Source organism: Alosa alosa, chromosome 17 (genome assembly GCF_017589495.1).
Source record: "Alosa alosa isolate M-15738 ecotype Scorff River chromosome 17, AALO_Geno_1.1, whole genome shotgun sequence".
In the NCBI taxonomy this organism is placed as follows: Eukaryota; Metazoa; Chordata; class Actinopteri; order Clupeiformes; family Clupeidae; genus Alosa; species Alosa alosa.
In genome coordinates this window covers 25,460,150-25,470,693 of record NC_063205.1, presented here as the reverse complement: position 1 = coordinate 25,470,693, position 10,544 = coordinate 25,460,150, and the positions used below count along the sequence as shown (strand labels likewise).

Sequence of the window (10,544 nt, the reverse complement as noted above, 5' to 3'; positions counted from 1 at the left end):
CAAGTAGAGGAATGGTCTCTTACTGCACTGCAGAGAGCCGATGATTCTTACAGTGTCTGGCTGACCTTAATCTTAATCTGCACTAATCACTGACTGGAGGGCTGAGGCTGTAGCTGAGCAGGCCGAAGATTAACCACACACACCGTAAAAATCAATTAATGATGAAGACAGGAAGTACCATAGATGCCATCTGAGATCTGAGTACACAGCTGGACTGAGGCTCACCCCATGATTCAAACCAACAGGAAGTCGAATTCTATTCCTCCAATCACCTGTTTGGAAGCCGGAAGATGCTAAGTCGTATTGATAAGAACTAGGGCAGCTGCCACACTACTTCACAACAAAATGAACCAACCAACAAACAAACAAACAAGTAATTAACAACAGACAGAACTACCCCTCATGAAGACATGTTAGGCAGCAGCCACAAGCTTGTTGCTTTCCAAAACATCACCCTACTTCTGTCTAAGTGAATATTTGTGTGTGTGTGTGTGTGTGTGTGTGTGTGTGTGTGTGTGTGTGTGTGTGTGTGTTCTGTGTGAACTGTATGTGTGAATATGTGTGTGTCTGTGGTCTGGAGAGACAACATTAGACACTCACACACACACACACACACACACCCCACCCCACCCACCACCGCTCACATCACAAGCTGCTTCATGACTTGTCCAAGATCCCCTTCTTCTCCTCCATCTCATCTCTTCCTGTCTGCATCCTTTACATTCCCAATGAGGCCAAAGAGCAAAAATGAACAATGTACTAACTTGGCAGAATCCCTTTGCCAATCTAATATAATATCCTTAGTGCAAATGTGGGTGGGTCAGCAATGCTAAAATGCATTATGGGATAGCTTTAGCTCAAGCACGAGACACTTTGCATGTTGCTCAACTTTGCTTGTTGCCCTTTATTGAAATCGGGCCCTTTATGTCCAGCTCCCCACAGAGGCTGGGTAAAGCTCGGCTGAATGGACTCACATGGACAGAGTCTGGCCCCCCTGCATGCGTTGGGCCCCACAAACATCTGTTGCCCAGAGATTGGCATGGAGAGAAAGCAGGAGGGGAGGGGAGGAGGGATGTGTGCGCGCGCACACACACACACACGTGTGTGTGCGCACAAATCATCTTTTTTGTTTGTTTGATTTTCTCTGATTCATCCAGGTGACACATGAACTTAGACATACGTTATTTCTCTCTCTCTCTCTCTCTCTCTCCCTCTCTCTCTCTCTCTCTTTTCCAGGGTGAGAGAGAACTAAGTGACAGACTTCTCTCCTTTGTGCATCCCTGTGACCTAACAGACCTAACAGGATGCCCCTCTTAGTCCACATAAAGGCGAGCCGGGCTGTCTCACTGCCCCCACACTGAAATAAAGGTGCTTAAGATTGTTAAGACTTCATTAAAAAGGATGACACACAAAGACACCCCCACAACTCTTAAAGATGTCCCTACAAACTAATTTCACTGGGCGAGATGAGATTAAATGCCCAGCACTCTGCTCGTGCTTAAACCAAACTGAAGAGAGAAACTATGACCTATGAAACATATTTGCATTGGGTTGTTCAAATGAAAACACGCACATGCTCAGTGTTAATAACACTGTCAGAAATCAATCTAACATGTCAAAATATGATGGCAAATCTTCGAACTTCAAGTCTTCGAACATGAACATAGAAACATACAAACAATTTCTGTTGACAAATTTGTGGTTTTTGTTGACAATGTTTTTGTTAGCACATTTCTTTGTTGTGTTGACAAGTTGACAAACTAGCAGACTATCTCCCCAGTCGATTCTGACTAATGACTAATGGTAAAGAGCCGCAATAACTACACGCGGTGGTGCTGCCATCAGACATTACTGTCACGTCCAGACGGCTCAGAACAGATCCGTCATGGCAACTGCACTCCCAGCATGCACCTGTCAGCCTGGAGCACTGGGGAGCCCCCCTCTACACACACACAAACACACACACAGATACACACACACACACACACACAAACATATGCACGCACGCACACACATACACACACACACACACACAAACAAGCGCACGCACGCACACACACACACACACACACACACATACACACACACCACACACACACTTTGTCTCAGAGAGGGACATGATATTAGGGTAACTAAAAATCTCATCTTGCACTAGGTTTTTTTTAACTATTCTAATCTGCTATATTTATTCCATAATACTTTATCTTAATGTATCTTATTTTTTCTTTATTAATAATTGTTGATCTATAAGGATGACCGTACACAGGAATAGTTGAGCAACAAACCATACATAATTTCACAACATATTTTCTATTGTATCTCTATGTACTATTATGTGATAAATAAAAACACTTTTATGAGTCCTTGAATGATAATGGCAACGACTTCCTCCACGGGAGTAGACAGAGGGCTATCCGCCACCAGTGACCGACTGCTGAGAGGCCAGCTGACAGCTAAGACCGTTTGGCAAAACTACTCAGTGTTTATCGGTGAGTTTGGAGTGTGGGCTGTGACGGTTATAGAGCGTTTACACTTACATTTAATCATTTAGCAGACACTTTTATCTAAGTGTAGTCGAGGGAGAAGTGCTAGAAACAGAAGAAGAGAGAGGAAGGAAAAAAGGGGCGTCCATTGTAAGTGCATGTTAGGTATTAGCGGTGTAACGGTGCACAAAAATCAGGCTTCAAAGTATACCTTAGCTTTGAAGTCACAGTGACAGTCGTTTTCAGTACAGTAAGCCTGTAGGTATTTTTTAAAATCTAACATTAACTGATAATATTGCTGATGCGCAACAGGAATATTATTTTGAAAACATGTAAAATAGGCTATTTCTTGACGTTAATTGACTAAACTGACATATAGTTCGCCTTGTGGGTACTCAAATATGAAACATTGTCCACAAGCAAAAAAAGCCTACTGTTGATTATTGTTAAAGACTGCATTTGGTACATTCAGTACCCATCTGTATTGAATCTAACATCCTAAACGCTTTTGTACGAATATGTGTACCTTTACACACCTATTGCGTGTGTTGGGTTGTTGGCAGGGTTAGGAGAGCAAGTACTCTCCGAAGAGTTGAGTCTTCAAGAGCTTCTTGAAGATAGAGAGGGACGCTCCTGTTCTGGTCACGCTTGGTAGGTCGTTCCGGCATCGGGGAAGTACAAATGAAAATAGTCTGGATTGCCGTGTGTGCAGGGGCGGCAGTGCCAGACGACATTTCTTGGAGGAATGTAGAGACTGAGGATATATAGTGGAGATATTACTGTAAATGTATAGTGATTTAAAGTGAGATAAGCATTGTGAACCTCAGTGGTGGTTCAGGTCTACTGGTTTGTAAAAGTCTCAATTACATTAAATATACCGTATTTTCCGGACTATAAGTCGCACCGGAGTATAAGTCGCACCAGTCAAAAAATGTTTCACAAAGAGGAAAAAAACATATATATAAATATATATATATGTTGCACCTGAGTCGCAGGACCGGCCAAACTATGAAAAAAAGTGTGACTTATAGTCCGGAAAATACGGTACATAATAATGTATATTTAATATATATATATATATACAATATATAACTATAATCAGAGTGGGGATCTGCAAAGTAACAACTTTTGTGTGTGTGTGTGTGTGTGTGTGTGTGTGTGTGTGTGTTTTATTTGTGTTTTCAGAAAATCATGTTTTGGGAGCACCAAGTATCACACGCAAATAGGATGATGAAATTTTACATTTTTTTTCAACTGCTTACACACTAAATCTTTGTTTGTCCCACCATTTTCTAAACATGTCCTCCAAACATCATAACCCGACACCAAATCTGCAAAACCATACACTAATTCTCAGTCTTTGACTCAGTTTTCAATTGACTAAAACACATTTTGCAAAACGCCACACACAATTTTCTACCTAACACACAAAAATCTAACAGGAAGTAACTTGATTTCGTTCTTCAAACACAACCCATCAAAATGCCACACTAAATTACCAGTGCTTCCCTCTTTCTCTTCACATGTGCAAACACTCTTTACTTTACTGAACACCATCAAATCATTGCCTTAGTATAGGTCTATGAATAGATATACTCTCTATATAGGTATGGACCCTTTCAATCTGCTCCTAGAGGATTTCCGGTTGAAATATTCAGAACCAATGCAGATACTTGAAAATTACAGTAATCGGACTTTAGCTTACAGTAATGTTCTACAAAAATGTTGACTTTATAAAATTTGTCTTTTTACTCTATTTTTGTTTGTCCCCATGTTACAGTACCATTAGCTCAATACATTTTTCTGTGCCTCCAGAAATGCCTTAGGAACGCTTACTGTAGAATTGTTTGTTTCTGCAGTTGAAAGGGTCTATAGGCCTATGAATACATACTGTACCCCGAACCTCCCCACACACCCCACACACACACACACACTTGTCTTTGGAAAAAAAAAATCAGTGTTTTCAAAACTCCATGTACATCTGGTGGTCACTGTATTCTTTTTGCTTTTTTTCTTGTTTGCTGTAAAATACTGTATTCACAACAGCAAATTACAGTTTTTCAAAAATCACTGTTTTTGTTTCAATATTTTCTTGCATTTTCCAAACATCATTTCCAACACCAAATTGTTGAACCCATAATTCTCAGTGTTTGATATGGAAATATATAAAACACATTTTAAAACACCAGAGCAATTTTTCTTTTGAATAACAAAAATGTAACAGGAAGTATCCAAAATGTCAAACACAACCCATCAAAATGTTTGTAAAATGTGAGGCTTCATGTTTGCTTTAAAGATGTGTTTTTTACATTTTGAATGTTGTCCAATCATTTTGCCTGAGATGTGTCTATGAATAGATATTTTGCATTTTGGTATGGACCCTTGTGGGTTTTGTGTCCTAGAGGATTTTTGAAAAATAGACACAGAGTTTTGAAAATTACAGTAATCGGACTTTGGCAATTGTAAAAAACTGACTATGTAAAATTTGTCTTTTTACTCTATTTTTGTTTGTCCCCATGTTACAGTACCATTAGCTCAATACATTTTTCTGTGCCTCCAGAAATGCCTTAGGAACGCTTTACTGTAGAATTGTTTGTTTCTGCAGTTGAAAGGGTCTATAGGCCTATGAATACATACTGTACACGAACCCCATCCCCCAAAACACACACACACACACACACATACACTTGTCTTTGGAAAAAACAAAATCAGTGTTTTCAAAACTCCATGTACATCTGGTGGTCACTGTATTCTTCTTTGCTTTTTTTCTTGTTTGCTGTAAAATACTGTATTCACAACAGCAAATTATTTGGGAAAAAATCACTATTTTGGTTTCAATATTGCTTGCATTTTTACTGTGTATTTCAACTTCTCTTTGTTGATACCATAACTTTCACTCTTGTATGGAAATATATATAAAAGCCTAAGACAGAAGAGCTTTAGGTTTTGAGCAACAGTGTGTACATGATGTATCCAAAATGTCATATTATGACAAAAGTGTTTGTAATGTGAGGCTTAATGTTTGCTTTAAAGATGTGTTTTTGACATTTTGAATGTTGTGTGTCATTTTTGCTGGAGATTTGAGGCATTTTGCATTTTGTGTGAGCAATTGTGGGTTTTGTGTGTGGAGTTTTTGAAAAATAGACACAGAGTTTTGAAAACGTGTTGTATGTAAAATTTGTCTTTTTACTCTATTTTTGTTTGTCCCCATGTTACAGTACCATTAGCTCAATACATTTGTCTGTGCCTCCAGAAATGCCTTAGGAACAGCTTACTGTAGAATTGTTTGTTTCTGCAAAAGGGTCTATAGGCCTATGAATACATACTGTACACACGAACCTCCCCCACCCCACACACACACACTTTTCTTTGGAAAAAACAAAATCAGTGTTTTCAAAACTCCATGTACATCTGGTGGTCACTGTATTCTTTTTTGCTTTTTTTTTCTTGTTTGCTGTAAAATACTTTTAACAAAATTATTTGGGAAAAAATCACTGTTTTTTAGGTTTTCAATATTGCTTGCATTTTACTGTGTATTTCAACTTCTCTTTGTTGATACCATAACTTTCACTCTTATATGGAAATATATATAGAAAGCATAAGACAGAAGAGCTTTAGGTTTTGAGCAACAGTGTGTACATGATGTATCCAAAATGTCATATTATGACAAAAGTGTTTGTAATGTGAGGCGAATGTTTGCTTTAAAGATGTGTTTTTGACATTTTGAATGTTGTGTGTCATTTTGCTGGAGATGTGAGGCATTTTGCATTTTGTGTGAGCAGTTGTGGGTTTTGTGTGTGGAGTTTTGAAAAATAGACACAGAGTTTTGAAAATGTGCGTAAACAATTGTAAAAAACTGTATGTCAAATTTGTCTTTTTACTCTATTTTTGTTTGTCTCCATGTTACAGTACCATTAGCTCAATACATTTTTCTGTGCCTCCAGAAATGCCTTAGGAACGCTTACTGTAGAATTGTTTGTTTCTGCAGTTGAAAGGGTCTATAGGCCTATCAATACATACTGTACACGACCCCCCCCCCCCCATCCCACACACACACACACACACTTGTCTTTGGAAAAAACAAAATCAGTGTTTTCAAAACTCCATGTACATCTGGTGGTCACTGTATTCTTCTTTGCTTTTTTTCTTGTTTGCTGTAAAATACTGTATTCACAACAGCAAATTATTTGGGAAAAATCACTATTTTTGGTTATAATATTGCTTGCATTTTTACTGTGTATTTCAACTTCTCTTTGTTGATACCGTAACTTTCACTCTTGTATGGAAATAGAAAGCCTAAGACAGAAGAGCTTTAGGTTTTGAGCAACAGTGTGTACATGATGTATCCAAAATGTCATATTATGACAAAAGTGTTTGTAATGTGAGGCGAATGTTTGCTTTAAAGATGTGTTTTTGACATTTTGAATGTTGTGTGTCATTTTGCTGGAGATTTGAGGCATTTTGCATTTTGTGTAAGCAATTGTGAGTTTTGTGTGTGGAGTTTTGAAAAATAGACACAGAGTTTTGAAAACGTGTGTAAACAGTTGTAAAAAACTGTATAATCTACTTATGTGACCACAACAGCCAGCTATAACTACTGAACACTATGCGCTAGCCCTACCACACATCACCATCACCACCACCAATACGTAATATTGCAATAATACTAGTGCTTCATTTGGGTGTGTCTGGAGACCACTCAGAAGAAGCATCAGAAATAAAAACACATTGGCAAGCATGACAAGTGGCATAAATAATAGGTTTGGCTCCCCTAAACACAACAGCTGGTCCAAGAGCTTGTGCCTACATAATAGGCCCCTGCTGGCTAATGAAATATCTCCCTTAACTGTCTTATCATTTCCAATTCATCAATATTCACCAGTTGTAATAGTTGTGTGTGTGTGTGTGTGTGTGTGTGTGTGTGTGTGTGTGTGTGTGTGTGTGTGTGTGTGTGTGTGTGTGTGTGTGTGTGTGTGTGTGTGTGTGTGTGTGTGTGTGTGAGTGTGTGTAGCTTTGTCAGACCCACAAAGAAAGCCAAAAAACATGTGAGAATAGAAGCCTTCATATCAGCATATTTTTTCAGCATATTTTTTCAACAACAAAACACTGGTGAACAACCATACCCTGCACATCATCACTACTCAGCCTGCGGAACTGAGGGCACCAGCTGAAGCACACAGTTGAATAATGAACCCCCAGGCCTGGTGGTCCAGAGAGAGAGACAGAGAGAGAGAGAGAGACAGACAGAGAGAGAGAGAGAGAGAGAGAGAGAGGGAGGGAGAGAGAGAGAGAGACAGAGGGAGAGACAGAGAGAGACAGAGAGAGAGAGAGGGAATTCTGGGTGATAATAATTTTGCACACCCCACACCATATTCAGCTCAAGCCCAGTGGAGCGGCCAAGCCCGTGGAGAGGAGACAGCCAGGGCACGTGGGGCTCATTGTCCCTGGGGATTATCTTAAACAACAAAAGCCTGGACAGAAAACAATACCCCTGACTCACACACACACATACACGTGCACACACACACACACAAGTTTTTTTTTTTTTTTTTTTTTAAAGCATGTAGTTGCTGATAAAGATCTGCACAATTTTTAATCCTACAGCTTCGCACCAACACACACACACACACACACACACACACACACACACATACATGTGTGAATAAACGCACACATTTACAGAGCAAACACAAACATACACACATACATATGTATGTATATATGTATACACACACACACACACACACATGCACACCTGAAAACAGACCCTTATAGCAGCTAACTCAAAGAGGTTCTATATGCCACTTATGAGGTTCTAGATGCCACTTATGAGGTTCTACTGTACTGTCCCACTGTCAGGTTCTATCTGATTTATAAAAGCTTTCCATATAATTAAAACACAAACATATCCAACACCATCCTCTGATGGATAACATATGCTTCTGTGTTTAAACTGGCAAAATATACATGTAATATATCTGTATATGGCTTACAGGTAGTAGTGTTGTTGTTGTTGTTGTTGTTGTTGTTATATATCTATTTATCTTGGTGATAGTGTGTTTCATTTGGTCGTTTCCATACCATCAGACAACATAAATACAAGGGATACTATAGATCGCCAGCAGAATCCCACTTCCACCAAGGTCTCACTTTTACCCCGTAGCAAAAAGCGTGCGTCTTTGAGCCGTCGGCACCTCCACGTGCGTCCTGGGATTCAGAGCGTGATATCGCTTGACATCTGTCACCACGTCGCCTCAGTGAGACACACACACACACACACACCACTTCATACCGTCCTACCATCAGAGCAGTAGGCTAAAATGACTTCCCGAAACACCGAGACCGAGGACAAAAACATCTGTTTCATTTCGCTGTAGAAACGAGGATTATTATGGTTTAATTCCGGCAATGGTATCCGATTAAATCATGCTGAGAAATAATCACATGAAACAGCATGAAATCCAAGTATCAAAATAGAAAATAGCATTTATGGCATGTTAAAGGCAACACATTATTTAAGAGATTTTACACGCAGTCGTTTATGTCCCGGGATGATAATGGTTTATTAGGCTATTCAGTTGACGATTTGAAAACTTTGAAGATAATAGGCCTACATCAGAATAATTCAAAAGCAACGATTGCAAATGCTTGCGTAAATTAAATGCAAGGGGGGATCCTGGCTCTGGAATTCTTGATAGGTGAGTTGGAGCATCACAGGCCCTACACTGCCAACGATCAACCAACACGGGGAAACGGGAAAGCCTACCAGTTGCAAGGTCTTTATTGCAAACTCCACGCATCCTGTCATAAAACATTTGCTATGTCACAAATATGGACTGCGCAACCGAGGGTTGCCATTTCATACATGAACTGCTGTTCGGCTTTTATCGATTTGCACCTGTTTTCTACACTCGAGCGCCCCGCGGAATAACAGGCTACGACAGTTTCACCGGTAGCCCATTGAACATTCCATTTGGAGATTCTATCAGATAGCCTATCCCTTGCCACAGCATAGCCTAATGTATCATAGCCTACGGACACGCATAAATTATGTCTATATTTTCCTCAGATTGGATGCCTTTCAATGACTGAATTAACGCTGGCTAAATCTTTCCTGGAGTATGCCGCCATTGTGTTTGAATGATAAAACGGCTGTTACAGGCTACTACGATGCACCGAGTTTCATTCTTCAGTGTCATACATTGCAACACTTTTTCTCCACGAAAACACCCTCAACATCAATATTCTCAAGACCTCTCCTCCCTTGTGCCGACTTGTGCCTCAACATTACACCTGACAGAATGACACAAATATCTGCAACATCATCGGTTGCTATGGGAAATGCACAACTGGTCGTTGTCCCGATCGACTAAGCAGCATCCACTGCACCAAATGCGCATTCTCATATTCCCACAGCCGCTCATCATCAAAAGACACGAGACAGAAGACCATATCAAGCTGACAATGCTTCATTTAAAAAAAAACACACACCTTAGGAAAAAGCAATCGCCTAACTCACCTTTCTGTTCGCGATCTCGCAATGTGGCGTTAGTCTCGTATCAGGTCCGGATTCAATCGTATTTTCCCCCTGCTTTCTCTCTTCCTCCTGTCTCCCGGCTAGGACTCGTCTCTCGGCGATGCACGACTTCCCCGCAGCCTGTGGTCCTCTCCCACCCGTTCAACTGCTGCTGTCAAACGTGCAGCGCCGTCTCGCGCACACTCTGTGCAGGCGCAGCCGTATCCGGCCGTCTCAAGCTTGGATGAGCTGTTTTTTGTCACGAACAAGAAAGGGTGGGAAATTGTGGCGACACCTTCTGAAACGATAAAAAAAATGTAGTGTGCACTACTCTTCCCGAGATAAGAAGTTGTTATGTAGGCTAATTTAGAGATGTTCTATGCCTTACATAATAATAATACGTTATGGCTTGTGTAACAGTCATATAGCCTAAATAAGAATATTATTTATTTAGTCGAAAAACATAAATATAGGCGCTATAGCTATAAGATAACACAAATCCAGCTCAGAGTGAAATATGATGTGAAAGTGAAATTTGGAGTGAA

The 10,544-nt window shown here is 40.0% G+C and overlaps 1 protein-coding gene across 1 annotated transcript in view; it reads right to left on the bottom strand.

The window, feature by feature from the left end:
- LOC125310124 (neuronal cell adhesion molecule-like) overlaps positions 1–10,167 on the bottom strand; it is a gene marked incomplete in the record, with an annotated part of 109,991 nt that extends 99,824 nt beyond the window's left edge. The window contains 1 exon segment of the mRNA XM_048267286.1: positions 10,003–10,167.
- Positions 10,168–10,544: the final 377 nt, after the last annotated feature.